Source organism: Pezoporus flaviventris, unplaced genomic scaffold, assembly GCF_033815535.1.
Source record: "Pezoporus flaviventris isolate CSIRO_AGI_PZ_B2104156 unplaced genomic scaffold, CSIRO_AGI_Pfla_v1 ptg000021l, whole genome shotgun sequence".
NCBI classification, from domain to species: Eukaryota; Metazoa; Chordata; class Aves; order Psittaciformes; family Psittacidae; genus Pezoporus; species Pezoporus flaviventris.
In genome coordinates this window covers 12,811,901-12,838,514 of record NW_026892569.1, presented here as the reverse complement: position 1 = coordinate 12,838,514, position 26,614 = coordinate 12,811,901, and the positions used below count along the sequence as shown (strand labels likewise).

General features: G+C 47.7%; 1 protein-coding gene across 3 annotated transcripts in view; it reads right to left on the bottom strand.

The window, feature by feature from the left end:
- The window catches only part of PLXNB1 (plexin B1), a 72,912-nt gene that overhangs the window by 40,959 nt on the left and 5,339 nt on the right, over nt 1-26,614 (bottom strand). The window contains exons 1-2 of one of the 3 annotated variants that reach the window (XM_061456118.1): nt 11,093-11,466; nt 8,985-9,046 (exon numbers count right to left, since the gene is read on the bottom strand). The gene's annotated coding sequence lies outside the window, so the exon portion shown is untranslated. Of the gene's footprint in view, nt 1-8,758; nt 8,849-8,984; nt 9,047-11,092; nt 11,467-26,614 lie in introns of those variants that run through there. The other 2 variants (XM_061456117.1, XM_061456119.1) reach the window with 2 other exon arrangements.

Genomic DNA, 26,614 nt, shown 5'->3' with positions numbered 1-26,614 from the left:
CCCAAGAACCTCTTGCTCTTCCTGCTGCCACATCACACGTCAAGTTTACATCCAGTTGAATCAACTGACTCAGATATTCTTCCAGGCAACTAGTTACAAAAATCTACCCCATCCTCTAGCATTTAATGTATAAAGTATACCCAGGGAGCCTAGACACATTTAATGCAGCTCTAACAGAACCCTGCTGGGAAAGCAGAGCTCACTAAAGTTACCCATCCCATTCACCCTGCTGAACAATTCCACTGTTTCTATACAAATCCACATCAATCTAAGCCCATCACTCGCTGCAGAAATAAATTGGCTTGCAGAAGCTCAAGAACTCAATTACTGATCAAAACATAGACTAATACTGGAGCAGAGAGAAATCCTTGCAGTACCCAGGAAATTCCAAGAGCAGATTTCCCATTTCCAGTTAACTGAGAGCCAAGAGCCAGTTTAAAACTGTTTAATATGAACTAAATGGATTTTAAAAGAACTATAAGATAAGGCTCCTGAACAAAAATTGTGGAATTAAAGTTACAGTCCCTATCATGATTTACTAAGTAGTTAAAAGACAGGGAACCAGGAGTTTCACCATCAGAGGAAGGTTATCCATGAGATGGACCAAGAATTTGCTCTGCAACCTGTGCTATTCTGTAGTTCACATAAGATCTGTGAAGGGGAAATGTCTAGAAGTGGCAAATTTTATTAACATTATTAATCACAACCAAATTCAAAGAAGACTGTAGGAAGTAACAGCACCCATATGCTCCTCAGTAACTACACAGTATTGTAGATGTTAATAAATACCAGAACCAACACAAAATATTCTAACATCAACAAAATGGGATCCCGACTGGCTGTTACTAATTTGGAACTTTGGAAGGTCAGTTCAGTACTTAGTATCAAGCAAAAAGGCAAATACAGCCTTCAAATTAGGAAAGAAAGCACGCATCACCATTATGCTGCTCAATGCTGCAGGCACACATCTGAAAAAGGAGACAGAATGAGAAAAAGGACAACAAAGATGATCAAAAGCATGGAGCAGCTTCCTTATAAGGGAGAGGCTGAGCAGGGCAGGACTTGAGATGGACAAGGAAACAAGGGGGAAGATCTGAAATACGACATTGTGTCAAGATGAAAACCACGGACTAAGTCAGCACCGTGTCTTACAACGCAGAAACAAGAGAGTTACAGGCAACTTTACTAAGCCAGTTCAAGGATATTGCCACTGGATGCAGAGTACTTTAAATAACGTTTTAAATGCATCATTAAATTGTAGCGCTCATGCTGCAGGATGTCACGGAGACCAGAAACATAAACAAGTTAGAAGAGGGGTTATATAAATTAATGGAGAATAGATGTAGGTGAGATAATACGATTAGATACAACTCCTGGCCAAAGAGGGCCCTAAACTGATGATGGTGATAAAGGAGTCAAACAGGAGAAGGGGAGGCAAACCAACAAACTCACCACGTTATACATGCCCTGTTTCTTACAGCCCTCATTAAGCATCTGCTTCTGGATCTTGTCAAAGACAGGACACTGAGCTACACAGAGCTTTGCAATTTGCCCCAGGATGACACTTCTATTTAAACATCTGATTTAATGCTACATTTAGAGATTCTATTTATTTTTAAATATAAAGAATGTAACTTCAGCCCTGCCTAATTGCATATTTAGGAAGCTGGAAACCTAACCTCAATGGCTATTTCTGAAGGCACTATCTATCATATTAATATTTAGATAGCATCTAACTGAATCCTGACAGCGCAGCACAGAAGTTAATGCATAACCCAGCAGTGAAGCAGACTAGGAAACCAGAGAAAGGCCACAGCCACAGTGCATAGAAGTGGCAGAACTGAGTTCAACGCACCAAGAGTCCTCTTCCAGGAGCAGCTCTTCCCTGTCTGCTAAATGTTTGATGAAAACTGAACAAATCAGATAACACGTGCTTGCTGTATGTACAGCTGGGCATTTGCTGAAAGTGCTGGGCTGCTTCAGCCTGGAGAAGAGAAGGCTCCTTAAGGGAGACCTTAAAGCAGCTCCAGTGCCTGAAGCCCAGAGAAGGGCTTTGGACAAGGGCCTGTAGGGACAGGCCAAGGGGAATGGCTTTAACCTGCCAGAGGGGAGACTGAGATGAGCTCTTGGGCCGAAGCTCTTCCCTGTGAGGGTGCTGAGGCGCTGGCACAGGGTGCCCAGAGAAGCTGTGGCTGCCCCATCCCTGGCAGTGTTCAAGGCCAGGTTGGACACAGGGGCTTGGAGCAAGCTGCTCCAGTGGAAGGTGTCCCTGCCCGTGGCAGGGGTTGGAGCTGGGTGAGCTTTAAGGTCCCTTCCAGCACAAACCAGTCTGGGAGTCTATGGGTAGCATTCAACAAAACTGCTATTGCTAAAAGTAGGTCAGGACTGTCTGTTCTAACCATGGAGAAAGGAAAGCTGAAGCACACCAGACTATTTGGCCAGGTATTACAGAAAACCTTCATCTGGGATTTCACCATTACTTCAAACAGATGTGATTCATGTTTTACCGGCCTCCACCTCAAACAAGGCACGCCTTCCAACCACACTGCCCTCCCTAGCATTACAGGCACCTCTCCCCAGCCTCAGCCAGGATCCTCCTGTTCTCAGCCCTGGCTCCACAGGCCACTGGCTGCCTTAGCGAGTCTGTTTTGATTTCTGTAGAGCAGAAATGCCCAACTGTTCCATCCAGAAACAGCCAGGCCAGCACACGATCTTCTCCATGCTATCATTTCTGCCTCAAGAGTCTATTGCCCTTGGCAGGATGCCCTCCAGAAGGGCAGAAGGAGACCTGTTGCTACCAGCACATGCTTCCCAGAGGACAGCACTGTGACCCCTAACCAAGCTCTCATGTCCCAGAGGCAAAGGCCACACTCCCAAGGCAAGTCCCTTTGCATCTAGCCTGGCCTCGGAGCAAGAGAGGAATGGAGCTTCAAACATCCTGTGGAAGGAAGCCAGTCCGACACTTGAAGCCCTAGAGGAAACCATGGTCTCCACGCCAGCATCCAGCCCTTAAGTATCACAGGCAGGATTGCACAGAGGAAATAAGAACAGAGAGATCTAACACAGGAGTTGTTACAGACCGCAAGCAGATACATGAGGACCACATCCTGAGCTCCACCATCCCATTGTCACGATGCAAATCAGGACTGTTAAATACTGGAGCCTGCCTTAAATACACCCTTTTGCTCTGCAGACACTGAGCAGTGCCTGGTTCACTGGCCTGTTAAAGAACAGCATTTCCTCAACACCCCCAGAAGTATTCAATTTTAATACTATAACAGCTCTATAAAGAATTGCGAATGGACAGGAAGGAATTCTTCATGGGAGTTCTCCTTCATATCTCCAGCAGGAGACCAGTAACGAGTGGTGCCCCTCAGGGATCGGTGCTGGGACCGGTCTTGTTCAACATCTTCGTCGCTGACATGGACAGTGGGATTGAGTGTGCCCTCAGCAAATCTGCCAATGACACCAAGCTGTGTGGTTCGGTTGATACCCTGGAGGGAAGGAATGCCATCCAGAGGGACCTTGACACGCTTGTGAGGTGGGCTGATGCCAACCTCATGAAGTTTAACCATGCCAAGTGCAAGGTCCTACACCTGGGTTGGAGCAATCCCAGGCACAGCTACAGGACAGGGGAGGAACTCTTCATTAGGGACTGTAGTGACAGGACAAGGGGTAACGGATTAAAACTTAAACAGGGGAAGTTTAGATTGGATATAAGGAGGAAATCCTTTCCTGTTAGGGTGGTGAGGCACTGGAATGGGTTGCCCAGGGAGGCTGTGAATGCTCCATCTCCAGCAGCGCTCAAGACCAGGTTGGACGAAGCCTTGGGTGAGATGGTTTAGTGTGAGATGTCCCTGCCCATGGCAGGGGGTTGGAACTGGATGATCTTAAGGTCCTTTCCAACCCTAACTACTCTATGATTCTATACAAATAAATCTAATGCAATGCAACCACATGAGTAGCATCTATCTCCTCCCACCCAGAAGAGACAGCAAAATCAACAGAATTCCACATCACTACCACAATCTGCTTGTGGTTTGCCTTCAAACCAAGCTGGGGTATAGTCTACCCTGTATTACTCAACTCATTTTAAAGCATTATCAGAAATGAAGCTTTGATCAATTTATCTTCCATAAATTAGTGCCTAAGCCTGGAAGGCTCTTAGTAGTCAGCTACAAACTATTAAACTCAATATTCTGGTAATTAGATTACACAGGTCTGCTAGATAATGATCCAAGTTGAGGTGGCCAGACATATTCTTCCACACAGAAGAAGGCTGTCATAAAGCCAGGAACAGATAGCAACACACTATGTGGTTCAAAAAGCCTGAGGAGCTTCCCAAGTTGCTCAGAACATGTATGAAACACAACAGCTCCCACTGCACTACTGCAGAAGACTGATCAGGCTGGTGAGGTCCTGAGAGCCAGGATCAACTTTGTACCAGTCTCAACAGCCCTAAACAATGAATGACTTCCCACGCAGGCCGGGATCTTTGATATCCTGTGCTTCCAAATGTAGCCCAACATAGAACGGTGGCACAGGAACCCATCCATGAAGGGCTCTTAAGATGCACATGCAACAGTGTAAAGCCCCATCCCTGGCAGTGTTCAAGGCCAGGTTGGATGGGGCCTGGAGCAACCTGCTCTAGTGGAATGTGTCCCTGCCTGTGGCAGGGGGTTGGAACTGGATGAGCTTTAAGGTCCTTTCCAACCCAAATCATTCTGTGACTCTGTGATTCCATGTGGTCAAGGAGTCACAGGCTGGCAGTGATGCAGCATACCCTTCCACCCTACAATCGGAGCCTGAGGTTCAGAACTGGCTACCTGTTCATAGCAGCCAGGAATCTTAAAGGCTTTTTGGTCGAGACTGTTCTCATCTGGTTTGCCACCCTCACCCTCCCACCTTCCCAGTCTGACAGCCACTGGCTGGGCAGGACTGACTGGCTCTCCCCTTTGCCTTTCAGGGAAGCCCAGACCTTCACCCTAAGGCCACAGAGATGCACTGACAGGTCTGCTGCATAAACTACAGTGTTAGTCTGAAATGCAAACTCTCTGAGCAGGCATTTCAGGCAGTTGTACTGGCTGACTGCTGGCATTTCAAGAGAATGCAACCTTGCCAGGGTCACCCCCGGAACAAAAGTGTCCATGAGACAGGAAAAACAGATTTATGGTACAAAAAGGATAGTACCCAGCAGCAGAGACCATGGCCTTAGGGACAAAAAGACCAATAGCCTGACCTGACATCATTCTTTTCCTTCTGAAAGAGAAGAAAAAGGTTCAAAGGAACAAAAGGCTGGTCTGTACTGTGCCCTCTGAGCAGGGTCAGCATCTAAAACCAAATGCAAGACCAGACTTTCAAGGGTGAAGCATCTACAAGTGAGCCTTATTTCCAAGTTATTTTTAAATGTTATTTTTAAATGACCTAAAATAAGACCAGTGCTTTGAGTACTTCTAAAGGGTATGAACCTCACGTAAGCCATGACATTTTTAGTTTGGAAATGCTTTGGAACAGGGATTGTACTATTCATACATCTGCTTATCACCCATTTTAGCTCCAAAGTTAAAGTCCATTGCAAGAAGAGAAACACTCTTTTGATGGGGGGAAATTCAAACAAATAAGATTTAGGCTATCAGCAGTCTTGTAACTCAGTAAAACACATCCCATCTCAGAGCCACAGAAGCAGTAGATGGCACAGAGAAAGGGAGAAAATCAGCTTCTCTGCTTAGAATATTTCACTTCACACCACCCTTCCTACTGCAGCTTCCAGAAATACACTCTCAACCTCTCTGCAAACTCAAGTCAACAGGCTGCAGACTCCAACAGCCCACAGGCAGTGCCTTTAGCAAGCAAGAGATGTACGCAGCACATCACAAACACACAGAACCAAGCTACAACACAAGCTGTGCCAGTCTTTTTACTAGTTTCACAACTTCTCACAGGTCCCGTTTGTATCACCCCCTCCCACACCACAGGAGCAGCTGGCTGGCTCTGGTGATGACCTGAAACGTAACTATGAAGTAAGCATATAGTAGCACTTTACCTCCCCGAACGCCTTCCCAGGCTTCACCAATGTGCAGCTCAGGGAATTCTTGGGATAGAGGTGGTTTCTATGCCTTCAGTAACCTTCAATAGCTCCTTCTTCTATGGAGTTGCCCTGTATCCTCAAACACACACAGATGTCTGGCATTCACAACATCCTGTGGCAAGAAGCTTCCCAGGTTAACTGCACACATCAAGGACTAAGCTGTTATTTGTTTTTAAGCTTACTACATGCTAGCTCCATTCAATAGCTATTCATACTCATAATGGAAGAGGCAAAACACCCAAAGCTTTCTTCCCCTCTGACCTTTCCATGCCAGTCAGGATTTGAAGATAACCATCACTCATTGCTTTTCAGGTGGAACACTCCCAGCTTATTCTGTTGTTTGTATGGAAGGTAATCCTCACATCTGCTCACGGTTACTGAAGATACCTTTCTTAAGATGCAATGGTTTTCCTAATGCTCTAGAAAGCTCAACCATTCTCTAAGGGTTAGAAGGAAAACCTCACCACACAAAGGGCCCATAGCTAGTCCTGCTCAAAAGGGAGAACCCTTCTCTCAAGGTTCTAAAAGCACCTGCTTTGAGAGGCAGAAAGTAGAAAGAGATTTGGAATTGATCTGTGTGGGTCTACATTATTTTGCCACTGAGAGAAGCTCAGATACTACCAAAACACGAATCTAACTGTTATAAGGTTAGATCATTGAAGAAATGGGGCATCCATACCTAGTGGAGAAGAGCTCAGCGTGCACTGGGAGACATCTCAAGCAGAACTGCAAGACAACAAGGTGCCATTTGGACTAGGCTTTGATTGAAACAGCACATTAGGAACTGGAGCTGGAGTTTGCTGCTGTGAAGAGGTTTCACATCACATATGAAGGAAACATGTGCCCCCAGGTCTAGAAACACCCCAACCCCCCAATATTCTGTCCACTCCGCACTACACAGAACTGCTTGCCAGGCATAGGAAGCAATGAGAAAGCAATGTCTACAGCTAAAACACACCATCACAGCTTCGAGCAATGTGCCCTCCAGTCCCCAAAGGTGAGGGATTCTCCAGAAGAATTCTTGCACAAGTTTAATGTTTATCTTTATAGAAGAAAATAGGGCAGAAAACCAGCTCCTTCTGCTTAAAAAGGAGGGGAGAGCAGGGGAAGGAACAAGTAACACTCTCCTAGGTAACACCAAATTGCTACTCTGGCTGCACAAGAATGAAGTAGAGCACGACTCAGATAATAACCATCACTCACATTGCAGAAGTTAGTTTGCTCAGCCATGATCTTTTGCAGTTAAAGGTACTAAAAAACGTGTCCTCTAGTGCACTTCTGCTGGAGGACCTTTTCAATAGGATCTGAACAGAATCAACTTGATAACTCAAAAATACAGCTTTATAGACCTCTGTCCTCCTTATGGTCTTATTTTATGTGCCCTGAAAGCAAGGATCCAGATGAGACTGGCCTAAATTCAAGTCATCTCAAGTACTCACTCATTCCCTATTTCAAACAGCTTTGATTTAGTGGTTTTACTTGAACCACCCAGCGCACTGCAGAGCTGAGGAAACCAGACTCACCAATCCTTGTGTTATATGTACTCAGGATTTATTCTTGGAGGCTCCAGAGCAAAACAGTTTCCAAAGACTTGCTCTTTACCATCCAAGAGTTCAATCCAGGCCTACTACCAAGCTGAAACCACATGGGCTGCACACACGGAGCAGTCTGGGCTAGGGGTTGCTCTCTGGCTTTGTTCATTGGTTTTATTTCTGCTGAGCCCTCCTGCTGCTATCGCTGCAAGTCCAACAAGCAGACATCCTTCCAAGCAAAGGCTCCTGTACTCCCAGTGCTCCAACCTGATACTCATCTCTCCACTGCAAGAGTCAGTGACTCATCTAAATCAGTTCCTACTGTCCAGGTGCCAGGGTTTCACTCCCAGCCAGAAGTTCATGCAGATCTGCAGATCTCCAGCTCCTCGCTCAGTCTGGGATCTCTGCTGAACCACCCCACATTTGATATTCAAATTCCCATATTCAAATTGCACACATTCCCTCACAGAGTGCTTCGCCAGGCAAACTGAAATGGGAGTTGTAACGAGCCTGTTTGACAGGAAGCAGCCTCAAAGGAGAACTCATTTTCAGGGAGACATGTCTTCAAGGGTCTGTAGCTGTCAACACCGCAGAGCTGAGCCAGCACAAAGCAGCTCATCACACTCCGTGGTGATTGACAGCCAGATAGGAACATCAGCCCTGCTCCAGGAGGCTGTCTTCAGATCTGGTCACACTCATTTCTGGCCACAGATCGCCCTCAGAAAGTAGCTTTTTTTTGTGGTGTTTGCTTCTGTTTTTTAAATTTAATTAATTTATCAATTCATTCCCTTGTATAGAAAACTCCAAGTTTCATAGTTATTTTTGACATCGCAACAGAGATGGAAGTGCAGCACCAGAGGTGCCAAGAAGACTGTTGCAGAAGGTATATAGCAGCCTGACTTAGGCACCACTGCATCCCAGAAATCCCAACCAGTCCCTCAAGAAAAGGGGGGGCAGCTGAGGAGAACCACCAGGACAATGACAAAAAATGACAAGCAAACAGATGGGCAACCTTTGGAGTAAATACATCCGCTTACAGCAGAACCCTACAGATCAAAGCTTCTATGACAGAGATGCCCTCCATCCTTCATAGGGCTTCCTTGCAATAAAGGGAACAAGTGCATATTCTCACATACAGCCACTCACTCTTTTCCAGTAGACCACGTGCCTGGTGAACCCACTGCTCCAACTAACCACGGGTGCTGCAGTTCATCAGGTGGGTTCGTTATGCAGCAGCATCAAGAGGCTGCCCAGCATTTCTGTGCGGCCACACACACTGAGATGATGAGGAACACGGAGGAGCCCAGCGGGCTGCAGCAGTCCATGGACATCCCAGTGCTGACTCCCGGCGCATTCCTGCTTACCATCTGGACTCTTGGGAACGTTGGGATACCTTCATTTCTCTTATTGAAGAGGGTGCCTTAACCTGGAATAAAACCAACATGAAGTGAAAAGACTAATTTTGCAATAAATTAAATCTCTGCTGCACTTGACTCCCGCTGTGGTTCCCTTCCCCCTGAGGAGGCAAGGCCTGGCCAGCTGCACAAAGTCCAGGCAGCCTTGGGAAAACAATGGAATCTTTTTCTTGCCAGAATGAGCCTTGCAGTTCAGTTCACCCTCCTCACCATGGCAGGGAGGACACCCCCAGTGCGGCTGCGGCTGCGGAGGAGAGGAGTCTATTGGCATAGCAACAGTACACGCTAACCCTCTGCTAATGAACGGGGATAAAATGTTTTGTTCTCATTAGGAAAAATACAGACACATTCCTGATTGGTGAGTAATGTCTTTGCCTCTGGGAGATTAGCTCAGAGCTCTGCAGCCTGAAACAGCCTCAATTCAGCCCACTGCAGGGCTTCCCTTGAACAGCCACTCTCCAAGGACCCCACATCTCTCAAGGGCAAGCCTACAGAGCCTTCTGGAGCCTTCAGGCCCAAGGCAGCTCAAGGCAAGAATAATGAGAAAAGGCTTGACAGGAGCAAACCAGCGCAGGCACAATGGGAACACACCCCCTGTCCCTGCAGGAGAAGCCAGCTCTGGCTGGTGCATTCCCCGCACCTGGGTCCCAAGCTTTGCCACAGCAGGAGAGAGTTTCTCTTTGTGCATCCATCATGTGGCTCACATCAGCTCCCCCTCTGCCATATAGCCCATTGCTGAGGGAGTAAATGGATGCAGCAAAGAGCTGCAGTGTACCTGAAAGCAGAGCTCAGCCACAATTAAGTGGTTTGGAATAGGGACTGCACACCTTAACCTTAGAGAGGACTTCCAGGTACTCCAATTCCTTTCTTCCTCTGCTGGGAAATTGATGCTGACCAGGACGAGGACCCCTCACAGAGGGGTACCCTAATGCACTAATAACTCTACTAATACACTAATAACTAATATGCTAATACACTCAGCTCCAAAGTAAACCGGGAAGTGGCAGAGCCCTCTTGCTCTCCCAGGCCCCTGCACTGCTGATGGGGAAATGGCAGGATTCAGGTTGTGCTCTGAGCACCCGCTATCTCCCTTCCCTGTCCCCTCAGACTTCCACCTGCTTTTCCCCCTCTTCCCACCCCTCAGGGTTTCAAACAGCTCAATCCAGCAGCTCAAAGTGGTGCAGGAGGAGAAGGTGGAGTCAGCATCAGGAAAGAGGGGCCCTGCTATCTTACACCTTGGAGAAGCTTCCTGTAGGGAATGACACTCCTTCAAATGCTGCTGCTCTCGCCTGGCCCCAAACCTGCACATTAACCAGTGCCATGATCTGCTCAGGGAACTGCTGGGACTTGATTTCTACTTTACATCCTTCCAGACAAGGAGCGATTTATTCCAGTCCCCCAGGCAGGAACTCCATCGCTTGCAAAGCCACCTAAGTCTGCCTAAAGGATGGAAACAAACCCATGTCCTTACCCAGCAGCCAGCCAAGCAACACCAGACCCCAGCCTTGGCCAGCAGCCCCTGTCCAGCCTGCCATGAAGCTCAAATCCCTCCAAGCTCAACACAAGGCTGGAGGGGGCAGGGGGGTGCTATTTTCCAGCCCGAGGGCATTTTACTTGTTCCAAGCAGGATCCCTCCCCCAGCCCTGGTCAGAAAGGAAAAGCCGTGGGAATGGAGCTCAACACCCCGAGGTAGCTCCCCCCCAGCCCATGAGGAAGGCTTAACTCTCTCTGTGCCGGCGGGCAGCACTCGACAGAGAGGGATGCCTTGCTGGCAGCACGGGGTTACAGCTCCAGGACTGGCCCCATCCTGCTTCCCTGCACTGACAGGCACTGCTGTCCTGCACCCAGAGCCCTCAGCAAAGCGGAAGCACATCCGAGGACAGACCTGCCACTTGCTCGCCGCAGTCCCTCATCCTTTCCCAGCACACCCATCGTTCCTGCTGCCCTACCTTCCAGTGTTTCCATCCTCCACCAGCACACAGGCGGCAAGCCACGAGAGGAGAGCGCTCTTTCCATCTTCCCACACTCCCAACAAGTCCCACTTGACAGAAGGATACCTTCACCGCTGCACCAAAGCGCGTTTCCTTCCTCTTGCCCCGCATCCCGCGGCACAAAGGGACCCTCGCTCCGCGCGGTCAGCAGCCAGCCAGCATGGCAGGAGTTAAGTTCGCGTTTCCATTCTCCTGACCCACACCAGTGCTGGCTGAATATCGAGCTATTCTCTGCAGCTTGATAAAGCATGAGAAAGCTGAAGGCCTCACACACTCTCTTTTCACAGCTTGGCCCGCTGCCCACAAGCTGTCACTCCCTGGCACCCAGGGCAAAGAGAGGAGGAGGAGGCCAAACTGCAGCCAGCTGCAATGAATCACTCACTCCCCCCCAACCCGGTCCCCTCCTCCCTGGGGAGCCTGGATCCCTCCTTCCGGCAAAGGGATAATGTCTGCCTGGCTGCGCTGGCTTCCTTCACAGGGAAAAGCCATCCTTTGGCGGAGGGGGGAGCAGGGGTTCCTATTGCAAAGCTGCTGCCACAGAAAAGCGCGAAGTGGCTTCCAGTGATGCTGAAGAATGAGGGTTTCTGCTCAGCAGCTGGAGGGGAACACGTCCCGCAAGTGTTCGGCACAAACACCACTTAAACATCTCATGTGTGCCATTTGTCTAAATTGCAGGGAATTCTAGAGGAAGGCTCAGTTACAGAAGCTGATTTGAAGGGTAGTGCTTATCCCTTATCCCCTTATTGTTCGTGCAATATTTATCCCTAGCTTTCCTCCTTCCCCTCACCACAGCATCCAGCGCAATGAGCGTGTCTCATCCAAGCCCTTTCAACCACCACTGCCAACCCCTCATGCTTATTTTGATGAGTTCCACCACACAAACAGCTTCCCCATGTTACAGCTCATTCTTCCCTTTTAACACCAAGCAGAAGAGGGAAACGCATCCAAATCTCAGCGTCAAGGGAGTCCAAGAAAAGCACGCGGCTGAGAAGGCACAGGAGCACCAAGGCCAGGGTGTGCATCTTCCCTCACTATGAGCCCACAGAGAGCAAAGCCTTTGGAAGATAAAGAGTTCAGCTGTTTGCTTGCTGAGGAAGGGGATACTCATTGATAAAACACAGACTCAGCCCCTCAGCATCAGCCAAGCATGAACGAACCAGCGGCACACGGACCCACACGGCACGTGCGACACTTCCACACACTCGTGTCTGTCTCCTGCAGAGGAGTTGTTCACTGCACAGTAGGCAGCCCCTGCCTCACAGTCCCATCTCTCCCGGTACAAAGAGAGGAGCTGCAAACAGCAGTTTCCCTGGCAAAGCCAAAGCCTCACTGCCTCCAACGAGAGACAAGAGGCTGCCTTCCCAACAGCACACGCTGCCACCTCCAATGCCCTTCTTCTCCCACTAGGAAGCCTGTACCCTTCCCTCTCCCAGTGCCTCATATCCCTATCCCAACCATCCAACACTGCCTACCCCCTTTTCCTCCATCAGCAGCCATTTAGGCTCCAAATTCAGCATACCTGTCTGCTGGTCAAATGCAGCCAGTGCCAGGGCAGATTATACACGTTTATCTTACCTCTTCCCACTCCGAAGGAAGGGTGTTGAAGGAAGAGTTGCACAGTGCTCACCTGGCACTGGTGTTCAAAGGCTGAGAAACTCCTCAGCTTCATTTGGGTCACCAAAGCCTTCTACAGAGGGTTTATTTTATTCTTGTTGCTTGGGTTTTCAGGAAGTTTGTTTTTGCACAATCTAGAACAGCACAAACTGTAAATCATGACGAGAAACTCATTTCTTAAGCAAAACAGAAGTGGGAAAGACCTTCACTATTCCTAAAGCTACTTTCAACACAAACTGAACTGAGTCTTAAAACCCCTCTCTCAGGGAGAAGTAATCCCATTCAATGCCATTTTATCACCTACTCTGTGACAAACTACACACTACCCATGGATTTATCCCTTATCATACTTCTATAGCACTTCATAAGGCTTCCTTTGCACTCCATTACATCTGCATCAGCGCCTCCTCCAAACACCTGCAGCTACAAAACCAGTACCATGAAGAGGTTATTACACTGAGCATCTGTAAATTAGCGAGCTCTGAAATTCAGGTTACCCCTTGTGCAAATCAAATATAAACCACTCCCAACCACCCAGACAGAGTTTTGCTGTGGGAATGCCAGCTCACTCAGCATCACCCTCCTCTGCCAGAAGGACCTTCAAATGCAAAGCTTAACAGAAACAGTTAATATCCCAAGCGCAGCTCTGAGCCATCTGCACTCTATATGTAATATAATCAGGTTTGTAATGCTCAGAATAGCACTCTGGAGCCCTAGCACAGACTAAGACCTCCCTGTATTTAGCGTTGTGAAGCTGTAGCGGTGCTGTTCTCTCTTCTGTAAAATCACTGAGCTCCATACAGAGGAACCCACCGTAACCCATGTTTGACACAAGTCAGGCACAGGAGAGCAATGTGTACTTTCCAAATGTCTTCTTGGGGGCAGCTAAATCAAGTCAGTATTTTCACAGACACAGTGTGGGGAGGCAGGGAAGGGAACACTGAGCTTACTCTCTCCCTAGAGCAGACAGGCAAAAGCCCAGTTCAGCCAAAGCTCACTGAGGCTCTTTATGTTCCCGGTCAGTGACAGAGGTCACTTGTGGAAGGCTGAACAGATCTGGTGCAGGGCTGCCCACTGAGCATGCTGGCAGAAGGATCTGAGCTATATCCTTCCCTGCAGTTGTTTGCGTTTCGTCAGGAACACCAAAGGCCTGGAGTCCATCCCAACGCTGCTTGCGCCGCCCTTGCTAAAAACATGCCTTTTAGCTCCAAATTTCCCTGAAATTCCTCATGCTCTGAAGAAAGGAAGCCCGTACGCAGGGTCTATGAAGGTAATTCCTCGTGTTTGCCAAAACACTTCATTTACGCAAATTCTAGTGCTTTTGGCACAGATTTCTGGATATTTCCCAGGTTAGATCCATGTTTGAGCCGATCATCCTGTGAGCCTCGTCAGGTTCACACCGTGCTGCATCCTGCTCATACTTCCCAAAGTCACGGCTCTTCAACTCATTGATTTTTAAGAGGCACCAGGTCACGCTGTCTGCCCTTCAGCTGATCACAGTCCATGAGCTTCCTGCATATTTCTTCTGGCTTAGGAGCTGTATGTGTTTGAAGTGAATGGAGACTAGAAGCCTTTTGGCAAGATGCCCGAGGCAAAGGCCTCAGGAGAGAAATCCACCATTTCCCAGGCTGATATAAATGGACAGGCATCCCCTCACTTCAACTTTTATTCCCTATCTATGGAAGGACTTGAGGGAGCTGGCTATTACAAGGGGGAAAGGAAGAGCTCTGAGGTCCAACGCAGATGCAAGCAGTGTATTCAAAGAAATATCTCCAAGAAGAAACAGAAATAGGCAGCTGAGTACTTAGAGAGGGCAGCCCTCTGCAGCAACAAGGCAAATACCGCTGCAGAATCATCTCTTAATATAGGTTGTTCCTTAGATCTGCACTAGCCCGAATGCCCTGATACAGTGAGAGAAAATGCTATATGATGGGGAGAGAAAGGGGCTATGTATGGGCATGAGCAGAAGGAAGAGTGTATGAAGGACATTCTCTCAGCTATAAAAAGCTGTGGTTTTCAGCACTGCTTTGCCTTTCCCCTGCTGTTTTGTTTCCCAGCAGAGAGGAATCCCATCAGGCCAGTGTCTGATTGGAGCCCATTGCGCTGCCCCTGGCATGGGGCTCCTCTAAGGGACAGAAGCAAAAGGGGCACTAAAAATGTGCCTGCCAAGGCTTGGGTGCCAGCACGTTCTCCCGAGCTAAACAGGACAAGCAGGGAGACAAGAAGAGAAACTTCCACAGAGCTGTTTCTTAAACCAGATTTACAGGGATAGAGTGAAACAGGGTAGGGTCATGGGCGAGGGGAGATTGAACAAGTTAATAGCTAACCAGCAAGGCTGCCACGAGACCCAACCTGTACCCGATTTTCACAGGAAACACCAAATCCAAACTTTCACCTGCAGACTAACTGGGAGCTGCTGCTGCCTCTGCTCTTTCTGTATCACTGCAATGCAATCACAACTACAGTCCCATCCTTTCCCCCTGCAGCCCCTGATCCTCTAAGAGGATGTCATACTCAAAACTACCTTTTCTCTTCTTTGTGTGCCCAATGATGAGGATCTGAAAGTCTGGGTTTTGACAACTAAAGCCACTGCTGTGAAAACATCATTGGAGATTTTTGCCATAAGAGGCAAGGAGAGCCATCCAACTTCTTCAAAAGGTGCCATGGTCAAAGGCAACCCGGTGCAGAGCCGCAGGGACAGCAAAAATGGAAGTCCCACTGCCATAGTGACCATTCCCAAGGCTGTCAGTGTGGAAGGAGGATGAAGCTCATGGCTGCTGCTTCACCTGCAGTCACTGAGGAGACAATCTGTGAAGACCTACAGAAATCCTGGTGATCTCATGGAAAACGGCTTCGAGGAGGAGGATTTTCCATGAGGATTTTCTTGACTGTTGGCCGAATAATTTCTTTGTTCCAGACTGCAGGGGAAAAGAAAGAAAAAAGCCTTCCTGCTATGGCTTTGCCATTCAAGACATTGTCATTGTCACCTTTCAGATGTGTAAGGATAAGAGACAGCAGCAGCTGAGCTGCAGTAATTAGGAGGGAGAGATGTGCGGGCCTTATCTCACATCTTCCTGTTAAGATGCCGCTTACACTTTGGCAGGTTTAACAGTCCCCAGTGAAAATAAGCCATCTGCAGGGGACCAGCCTCAGCTCTGAAGCCTTCAAATGGCACTGGAAAAAAAAATCAGTGTTGCCTCCTTGCTTTTAAATCAGGCCCAAATGGAGTCACAAACCCATTAATTCCCTTCCAGTACTACAGGAACACTGGCTCTAGACCTGTTTGCAAGACATCAAAACCACTTCTCCCATTTATTCAAGCATCTACGGAGTTCAAAGCTTCACTGCTCTCTGTGCTTGCAGCAGGGGAGCTAAGGAGGACGGGACCAATCTCATTCAGTTCTATTCACAAGCACCCTTCCCAAGGAAAGCCAATAACTTTGGGAGAGTCCCTGCAGACTTTGCTCCAGCGCTTTGCACGCTGAAGAATGGCTGGTTGGTAATCCCCTTTTCACTCCATGAGCACAGACCCGAAGGTTCTCATCCCTATGAGCTCAGAAATTTCCATTTCCATTCGAGACAGACATTTTCCTGGCAGTTCTCAAAAGATGCATTTGTGAAATGGGAAACGACCTCAAGGAATGCTAAAGCAAAGGAAGAAAGCTGTACGTGGACAGTCTTTCTACCTCAGCCAGGAAAGGAAATTCCTTCTCGGCACTGATGCCCCAATAAACACAACCTACTCTGCAGCTACCAAATACTTGAGCAACACAAAGTGACCGGCTGTCCATCCTACCTTGTACAAACACCCAAAATGTTCTTAGGTGTTGGTTTCAGATCAGCCAGGGCAACAGCCACCAAAGTCCAGAAACACCTATTTATATATTTTAGACCTCAGAGCAGCCTTCCAGTATCTGAAGGGGGCCTATAGGGATGCTGGGGAGGGACTCTTCATTAGGGACTGGAGTGACAGGACAAGGGGTAATGGGTTCAAACTTAAACAGGGGAAGTTTAGATTGGATATAAGGAGGAAATTCTTTCCTGTAAGGGTGGTGAGGCACTGGAATGGGTTGCCCAGGGATGTTGTGAATGCTCCATCCCTGGCAGTGTTCAAGGCCAGGTTGGACAGAGCCTCGGGTGGCATGATTTAGTGTGAGGTGTCCCTGCCCATGGCAGGGGGGTTGGAACTGGATGATCTTAAGGTCCTTTCCAACCCTAACTGTTCTATGATTCTATATATATTTACATATTTGTGTGTGCATGCCAGGCAAGAACAGAGAATAAAGGGGGTGTGCTGGATGGCCGGGACAAATTACAGGGAGGTGAAGGTATTCTAGTGGATTCATGACACACTCATGACAGTGATTTTTAAACTTACAGTCCATAGCCTTTCATTGTCTGCAAAGGTACTTAAAAAGCAAATCCATGGCTCTATCCCTGTTGGAAAATGTTTAGAAGCCTGCAAACCCAAAGAGGTTGAAACTTGCTTCTTTCAAGTGCAAAACATTTAGATGGCCCAAAGCCAAGCGCAGAGAAAAGCCCTAGTCAGTAGCTCAGGAATGCCAGCTCTTAACACAAACCAAAAGCATACAAACCCTCTCGTCGGGCAACTCGGTCTCATCTCCCACCAAAAACTCACTTTAAATGGCACTCTTCAAACCGGTGCTATCATCCAGCTCCTTGATTCTGTGCCAGGGAAACCTAACTGAAGACCTTCTCCAAAGGAGACGGAGCAAGAGATTTGGCTTACCTTGCTTTGGGGAATTCCTGCTTAGTGCCTCTGTAGAGAGAAACAAGAAGGCTTCATGCTGCATCAGGCAGGATCCCTTCCATCATTCCCAGCTCCTTAGCAAAGGCATTCCTGAGGCGTGCTGGGCCTTAATAAATCAACACAAGAGCTCCAGGTTTCCCTGGCAGCTGGAAGCTGGAATTCTGCAGTGAAGGCAAACACCTCCCCAGCTAAAGCAAACATGGCCAGGGAGCCCCTGCTGCGCACCCATAGCTACTGTCAAGAGGGATGGAGCGGGAAGGTGGGGATCATAAGGCATCTGCCTGATGATCCCCAGGCAATCCAACTTGGAGCCAGGAGATGGCCATGAGTCCAGCCCTGACCCAGGCGTTCCTCCTTGGTTTGCCTAGATGTTTTATTGGAGCAAACCCACAAAACTCCATTTTTAGACCAATGACCATCTTGCCCCTGACCTGGATGTGAGTTTTGTCTTTAAAAGCATTTATTTTAGCATTTTTAGGGGTCTCATGTAAAAGATCCTGCAAAAATGCAGGAGGAAAATAGCCTGGTCTTAAACAGCTTGCAGCTTAACTCTAAACCAAACGAAGACAAAGGGAACAGTACTGATCACTATGAGCAGCAGTCGGCTCAGCAGAACAAGACGCCTGCTGTTTCCAGGGGTAAAAGGAGGTGTTTGGGATTCCTCCCCCCCCACCCTTTTATAACAGAAAAGACCTGATGAAAGGTTTCAGACAAGAATTATTAGGTGGGTTGGCACACGGTTACAGCCCAACCACCTCTCGCACAGAAACCAAAGCAGTGCTTTTCAAAAGCAGCCCAAGGAAACAACAGAGGCTAACGTTACCAGACAAACAGCAGCCAGAGGCCAACTTCCAGCACTAACATTTGCTAGATTGCATACAAAAAACATAGATGGGCTGCTTCAATAGCTCATTTTCAGCTGCACTTGGCGAGCAAGGGAAGGGAGTAGCCAAGGCAGGGCTGTAACACTGACAGTAAAAGAAAAGCAAGTGACTTGACTGCCTTCAGTGCTCTCAAATGGCTCAAGCCCATCAACACCTCAAAACCAAATCTCATTCACTAAAACAAAGGCATCTTCCTCAGATGCACCCCAAGAGGTGGAGTAAATACCCCAATTTCACACCTCCCACTCCTGACGGTGATGCTCTTCCACGGGGAGTTTCCAGGGAGAGCTTTCCGTGCATGGATGGGATAAGCGTGAACAAATCCCACTTATATCAGACCTGACCTGGCACCGCAGACCCAAGTCTTCAGCTTCCACAGCATCATTTGGAGACCTCACTTTGGGACCAGTGTAAGGCACGTTTTCCTTCCTGCTCCCTTGAAGAACGGCCACATCCTGGTCTATAAGCAACCAGCTGCCTTTAAGGGAAATCCTGGTCTACCTACACGTGGTTAATTGAGACACACACATGCCATGTAGCTAACAGCGCACAGCACTGGTGGAAAGCCATCAGTAGGTGAGTGCCAGCATCTCCCCAACCACAAATCATCTCCCCCAGCAAACAAACTGTCACAGATTGCTGGGATTCAGGCTGCAAAGCTGCGTGCTGTTTGGGAAGACCCTTTGTGGCAGCAGGGCATTGAGGAGCCCTGGCTCTCAAGAAAGGAATCACGGATGAATGTGAAGGACTTGTACATATGTATATGCAGAGAGACACAGACACAAAGGAGGGCGGGGAGAGAGGCAAGAGCCTTGTCTGCAGGCCTTGTGCTTATTCTGACCTTTCAGTTAAAGATTCTCCAAAAAGGCACTGTTCAGCCCCAAGCCTGATGAGATGTCTTGGGAAAACGAGAGCACAAAGCATCCCACATGAATGAGCGCAGAGCCATAATACGATCCTGATATTCCCACCCATCCATATGGCCAAAAAAAACCCCAGCAAAGTTCTTCAGTGCAAACATTGGCAACAGCAATATGAAACTCATATGGTAATTAGCAGACTTTGCAATCCAGCACACGACAGAGATCACTGATGTTGGCTATTATATAGTCAGTCTGAAGCCAAACAGAGCAAGTGCCACGTTCGTTAACCCATTCAGAACAAAGTTAATCATTTCCTAATTGCAGGTTTCTGGAGCAAGCAGACCAAGGTCTGGTTTTCAAACTTCTCAGAGATACCTTAAAATGCATTTGGCATGGGAAGCTCTCCCTCACTCATCGCTCTTCTCTTTATTAATATTCAGTCTCAACCTAGATGCTTAGCTTACACCCAGGAAAGCCCACTGCCTTGCTTTACCCAGCATCAAACTGAATGAGCCCTCTGATTCGTCTGGGCTTACAAAACCAGCTTTCAGGCTGTAAATGATCACAAGTTAGGCTGAAACAATCAACATCCATCAGATTTACTTCTTGTATAGGATTTTCATGTTGAATGCAAGCAAAGATTAATGAAAGCAACTGAAACTACTTAAATGCAATTGGAATGTAACACTGTTCTTCAGTGTACATGGGTTCACACCCCAACTGCTTAATAAAACTGCTTTCCTAGAAAGCTTAATCACTAAAATAAGTACCACAAGACAGATCAGATGGAAAGATCAGAGTAATGGTGAAAGAAATATAGTGAGAAATACAAAGACTATTTCATTCTCAGGAGACATCTTAAGCACAAACCTCAAGTTAACACTCCCATCGTGAACACGATTCTTTATATCCAGGATGTGCCACTTATGCTACATAAAGCATTTAGACAAAAACAAGGTTTGGGGGGAAAAAAAGAGGGCTGAGGAACACAGCTGCATTAGTCTTGGGGTGAATTCTAAAGCATAGCAAAGCAGGAATCAATTGCAGCAGGACCACTCGGAGTCACATAATTTAAGGTATGACCACTCCAGCTTCCTGCCCAACACACAGGCACTGTTCCACTTTATCCCCTCACACCTCCACAAAACCCATTAAGTGGTTCTGTGAAATGCAGTGGTTTATGGCATCTAGACTGGAGGCCTTTGGAGGTCACAACACAAGTTCACTACTCTCCTAGCAGCTTGCTCCAATGGCTCCATCATTCTTTCTGGCAGCAAGGCCAGTCTAATTCCTTATTTGTTTGCCTTTTGCCTTGAGCCATTAATTCCTTCTCCACTGCATTAAAGAACGGCTCCTCAGAGTCAGTTATGCACGTGCTTTAACCAAGTCACCTCTCAATAGCTTTCTGGGCAATCAACAGCTCAGTCCTTTCAGTCCCACATCACACGGCACCTTCTTGAGTGCTTGAACAACTTGAACCTTTTCCCTTCTTTTTTAAAGATCAATTCCATTGTCACACATCCCTCTTTCTTCAGGGTCCCTGCTTTGGTGAAACACAGTCTGTGAATGATTGGCATCTCTGCCTCACAGAGGTCTGTACTTGCCTGGATCGGATGCTATTTCACTAGAGCCATTTTAGAGCATTAATGAATGAGCTACACAGATCAGTCTACAAAGATCATATCGGTTAGCTAACAGTCATTTACCCAACTCCGTAAGGAGCTCCCATCTTTCTTAGTCACCATTTAACCATTTCTCCAAGCTCCAAGGAAAACTTCACTCTATTCATATACCCCCATTCTGCCGAAGACTCACGTATTATTCAGAATCTTCCAACAAGAAATTCCCAACAGACCTGTCATTTCCAGCCATGCTTTTGAATTTGCCCTCTGCATTGCTGAATCAACATTAGCAGCTTTAGGTTTATCTCCAGGAATGCTGATGAACTACTGAACAGCACAGAGTACTGGCGCTCACTGAAGGCACCTGCTAGGAATACCACTTCCCAACATGTTCCCATAACCCACGATTTCAGATGCATCAGCCTTTTATTTCATGAAATAATTATGAGGCGTGCTGTTGATGTTGGCACAGATCAATTATTCATGCCATTGTGCTGCTCCAAGTCAAACATCCTAAGAAACACATTCCATAAACAGTCACCTGCTGCCGTGTGCTCCCGTGTTTCTTTCCGGCTGCTCTTCCTATTAACACAACCCTTCAGAGGTACGTATCCTATGAAGCATCCATCAAAACCAATAACCACCCACCTCAAATCTCCCCAAAGACCCCAGTTATTCAAGCTCACTGCATGAAAAGCATTAATCCCCTGTAGATGTTAACCAGGCACCCTGTATCATGAGGACTAGTACCTCCTCCTACTGTTCTATCAGGAGGCCATTGAAATTCCAGCTCCAACCAGCATTTCCATTTAGTGACAGCTCTCATTCTGTGTTATACAGCAAAGTGCACAAGGCCTCGGAGAGTTTATGCTCTATGTGCAGGCAGGAGTGCCGGCCAAGGTTTGGGTGCAGGTCAGTGTAACAGCCTGCCTGTTACACCGACACTGAAAATCATTGCAAGGCCATAGTGTAGAATGTAATATGGCTTTTATCAATCCCCACCTTGGTATTGTGAGCCCTGCATCTCAGCTATCTGGGAGCACTAATACCTGGCTGTCTATCAGGGATGCTATTCTCTTGCATCAGATCCTCAGCATAGCTCCAAGTAGTAGGAATATGAAGGCTACGGAAGACTGGGGGTCAGGAAGGCAACCCATCGGCTTTAACAGCAGAAAGTCTGCTCATGTTTATGCATGACCGCCCGAGTGAACTGTGTGACTGCTTTTGTTGACCTGCTCACAGCGATCTATTCTTCCAGTAGGAACGTCAGGAGGAAGCCACGCTGGGAATGAGCAAGGGAAAGAAAACACCCTGTGGACACAGTGAATGGGACAGAAAATTCCCCTGCAGACTCTCCAAGTTTATCTGCAGTGATGCGCTGCGTTGGATTGCCTAGCAGGTCCTGGGGACACCTTCACACATCAAAGCTCAAACCACACCACAGTAGTCATTTAGACTAAATCTACTTTAGAAATTGATTAGAGCATTGATTTTTTTCATAGCCTAGAGACAAAGCGACCTTTCCACTCAACAAAAAACAAAGGGAATTAACACAAGTAAATGGAGTCTCCATTTTAAAGAGGTTTTTCCCTTCAAAGGGAAGTCCTATAATACTTCTTTTAGTTGCAGCTCTCAAAAGACCAATTCTTCTTCTTCCACTTGAGCCTTTCACCGTTCTGTCCAAAAGGGAGGCCAAAGGGACAAGACTCCTCAGAACATATAGAAAAGAGCAGCCCAAAGACAAACACAAGACAGACCTTGCGAGTGGGGAAGAAATCCAGTATCAATTTGTAGACAGTCAAGCGAAGCAGCATCACAGAGGACAGTTCCCAGCAGAAATAATAGTTTCATAAGCAAAAGATTTAAGGCATTCTCTATACAGAAAGGATTTTTGAGAGGTATTATTCACTGCAGAATAAACAAGGATGCTCCATGTGTTTATATTGGTTGAAACCATTTCCCTCATGAATCGTTGCACGCATAGAATTTCTACCTGCCTAAACCAAGCACACTACATCCTGCGCAAAGTTCCATCATTAGGACCTTGTGCCTTCTGGTACTTCCTACATGGTGCACTCAGGGATGCAGATTACAATCCTAGTGCTGAACAGCCAGGTGTCATTTGTGCTTTGATGATCCAACAGGCTCTGGCAGCCTGCAGAGGACACGGAGCCTGTAATTGTCACTGGAGCACCCGTTAGGATTACACTGTGCTGGCAGCACTGGGAGGAAGGTAAACAGATGCAGAGCCCAGTGGCTCTTGAGCTCATTCACCTGCAACCGCTTTACCCTGAGCAGCAGTGTCCTGGGACTCGCATGCTGCTGCTCACCACCTGCACCAGACACAGACACAAACCTTCCATCAACAACAGAAACTGCCAAACTTAACCAGAAATGCTCAGGTTCCTTAGGGCTGCACGAGCAGAATGCCAGAATACAGATTCCTCCCAGCAGCACAGCCATCACTGTCATCATCCGGAAGGTTAACACTGCTCACGTGTTATATGTCTGTAGCAAATGAGTTTGGCACTTACAGAGGGTTGCAAAGGTGCTCTCAGGGCTGGAGCACCTCTCCTATGGAGACGGGGTGAGAGAACTGGGGTTGTTTAGACTGGAGAAGGCTCCATGGAGACTTCAGAGCAGCTCCAGTGCCTAAAGGGGATACAAGAAACCCGGAGAGTGGCTTTGGACAAGGGCCTGTAGGGACAGAACAAGGGAAATGGCTTTAACCTGCCAGAGGGGAGACTGAGATGAGCTCTTAGGCAGAAGCTCTTCCCTGTGAGGGTGCTGAGGCGCTGGCACAGGGTGCCCAGAGAAGCTGTGGCTGCCCCATCCCTGGCAGTGTTCAAGGCCAGGTTGGACACAGGGGCTTGGAGCAAGCTGCTCCAGTGGAAGGGGTCCCTGCCCATGGCAGGGGGTTGGAGCTGCATGAGCTTTAAGGTCCCTTCAACCCAAACCATCCTATGATTCTATAACCAGTCTGTGATGGTGGGATGCTGTAGATATATTTGGATGGTTGGCTCCGTGAGTCTGCAATATAGCCATCAGCTTGCCTACTCTTTCTACTCTTTACAACCTTTACTCACAGACTTCAGAGACAGCTCTCCAGTGTTGTGAAGCCTTGTGTATTATGGAACAGTGCCATCATCACTATGGGTCATGAAGGAGAGCTTACCATTCCATACGTACAGACCTTGGCATCACAGTGTAACAGAACAACTACTTGCAAGACCATTTTATGTATAGAAAATGCATTTTCTGGTTCAAGCATCCAGAACACAGTAGTGTTACTGCAACACATGGAAACAGTTTTAAAATACAATAAGCAAGAATGAGTGATTGTCAGAACTCACCAAGAAGCCTTTAGACTTGTGGCACTCTGCTGAGCTTGTCACTGAGGCTGCTGACACAGGCTTTCACCTCCCTGGCAGATCAGTTCAGTGCTGGGAAGGAAGGGGCCATGGTGACTTGGGCACTATGAGGACAGAGACTTGACTGTCCCAAGCCCAGAAAAAACAAAACAGGCTAAATGGCTCTTTCACTGTCCCTGTGCAGCTGCTCCTATGGCCATGGCCCCTACTTCCCATTGCTACTGCTGTGGAGAGTAACCTTGGAGGTAGCTGCCCTTTTAGCAGCGCAGAGAACTGCAATTGTAGGGCAGCAACTCTACTTCAGCACTTCTTTAGCTTTACATCATCTCAGCAGTGCTGGGCACAGAGCACAACCAGACACTCCAGCACTGGGCCTCCAACTGCCTGTAACCGTGGCCAAGGAGCTCAGCATACTGAGTCACTCGCAGTGGACTGCTCTGCCTTCTTGCCAGCTCAAACTCTGCCCAAGCTGGTTTCAGGCACCCAGGTTACCTTGTAACTGCACAGGCACATCTGACGCCTGTCATGCACCTGGTGAACATTGTCCTGGTTACAAATCCCCACAATTCTGGAAAAATCTAGATAAAAGAAGCAAATAAACAGTAAAAAAATCAGTGCTGCCCATTACAGCGACAGCAGTCCCCCAGAAGGCATAGTCATGCAAGGGCACCACACCTCTGCATTGCAGCCAGGAGAACACTGCACCGACATGCAGGCCAAGCAGCAAAAAGCCCTTGTGATCTTTGTCTTGGAACTCTCTCAACAGTTGCAGGTTGACATGAAATGCAATCCCAAACATGCTCCAGCTAAGGATCCAAACAAAGTCACAAATGCTTTAAGTCTCCCTTGGTTCTTCAGCATTTCTGCAGTCCCATTTCAGCAACTTCACCCCAAACACTAAAGTACCTAAAAAAGTTTGGCAAATAGAGCCCCTGGTGACTACTTCCCTGTTTTCCCACAGTGCCACACAGCTCCCATACAACTAATTCAGCTGCACACCCCTTTTGCCGTTCTCCTGGGCAGAATCATTCCGTAACAGACTGCAATCGGTATGCAAGAAGTCAGTCAGGATGCAAATAGAGACGAGCACACCGATGGCAGTGGGGTTCAGAAGCCCACAACTGCTTTTGCACTAGAAGCCTCCGGCACCTACATCTTTTGGCCACACTAAAGGTAGGAGACAGCATGGGACAGGTGAGAAGAGCTTATGACCACTGGGTGGTAGAGAGTAGATGTGATCCCAGAAGAGTTACGGAAGTGCTCTCATATCTGATAACCCACTGTTGGGTAACTCAGTACCAGAATTGCTCTCTCCAGCATTTTAAGGTTGGTCTGATACAAAAAAAACCTGGGGATCAAAGCTGAAAGTGCTGATGAGAGAATTGCTTCAGGGCCATTAACTCCAAGCTGTCCAAATCCCTGCACCTACTTCAGTGCTAACCGTTTCTGACACAGCCTGGTCTCGCAGGAGCATCCCTGAAGCCCTGGCTCCTGTGCTTTAAATTCTTGCTGTGTGAAGGATTTCCAGCTGAGCACAGAGCAATTGCAGGGCACTGGCAGGAGCATATTCCCAAGCATTTGCTTGGCCAGCTGTTCACAGAGGTTGGCATTTCAGTATGGACATTAGAGAGCTCAGGCTCCTCACCATCTCACACAGGAGCATGGGGTATGGCCACTTGTAAGCAACAGAGGGATTTAAGCAGCACAGTCTCCAGGAATCAGGACCAGAGGGGGGAACAGACTGCACTCCAGCTCTACACACAAAGAACAGGGAGGCCTCCTAACCAAAATGTGAACTATAGAAGAGCTAAAGGAACAGAGATTGAAACAAAATGATTTTTAAATAGGCATAGATGGGCAGAAACCTTCAGCTGAAAACACTGTTTCTATGTAGTAATTTTCAGAATCTTTATACTAGGGTAAGATGTCAAATACACCCATTCTATTTAGAGAATGACATGTAATTCAGTCAGAAAACTAGTTTCATCAGCATAGACAATGCTTGAATAGAAGCAGCTTCCCCCACGTTTAAGTCTCAGGCACAACTACTCCCCTGCAGAGCAGAGCTGCAGGGAAGAGTAGGACATAAGGAAGACAGCATCCTGCTTGTGATAACTTCAGCAGTATGAATCCCATCAGTGCAACTCAGTTGACAGACAATACTACATTATGCTGAGATACACGGACACTTCCATCCCTGGCACTGCTCAAGGCCAAGCTGGACGGGGCTTGGAGCAAGCTGCTCTAGTGGAAGGGGTCCCTGCCCGTGGCAGGGGTTGGAACTGGATGAGCTTTAAGGTCCCTTCCAACTCAAATCAGGATGGGATTCCATGTGTTTTTCACTGAAACCCAGGAGCTCCAAAGGCAGCACTGCCTTTCAATTCAGAACTATGGAAAAGTGCAAGAGAAAATGAGAATGGTGATGCCTTGAATTCTCTGCACCTGCAGATACAAAGCTTGTTG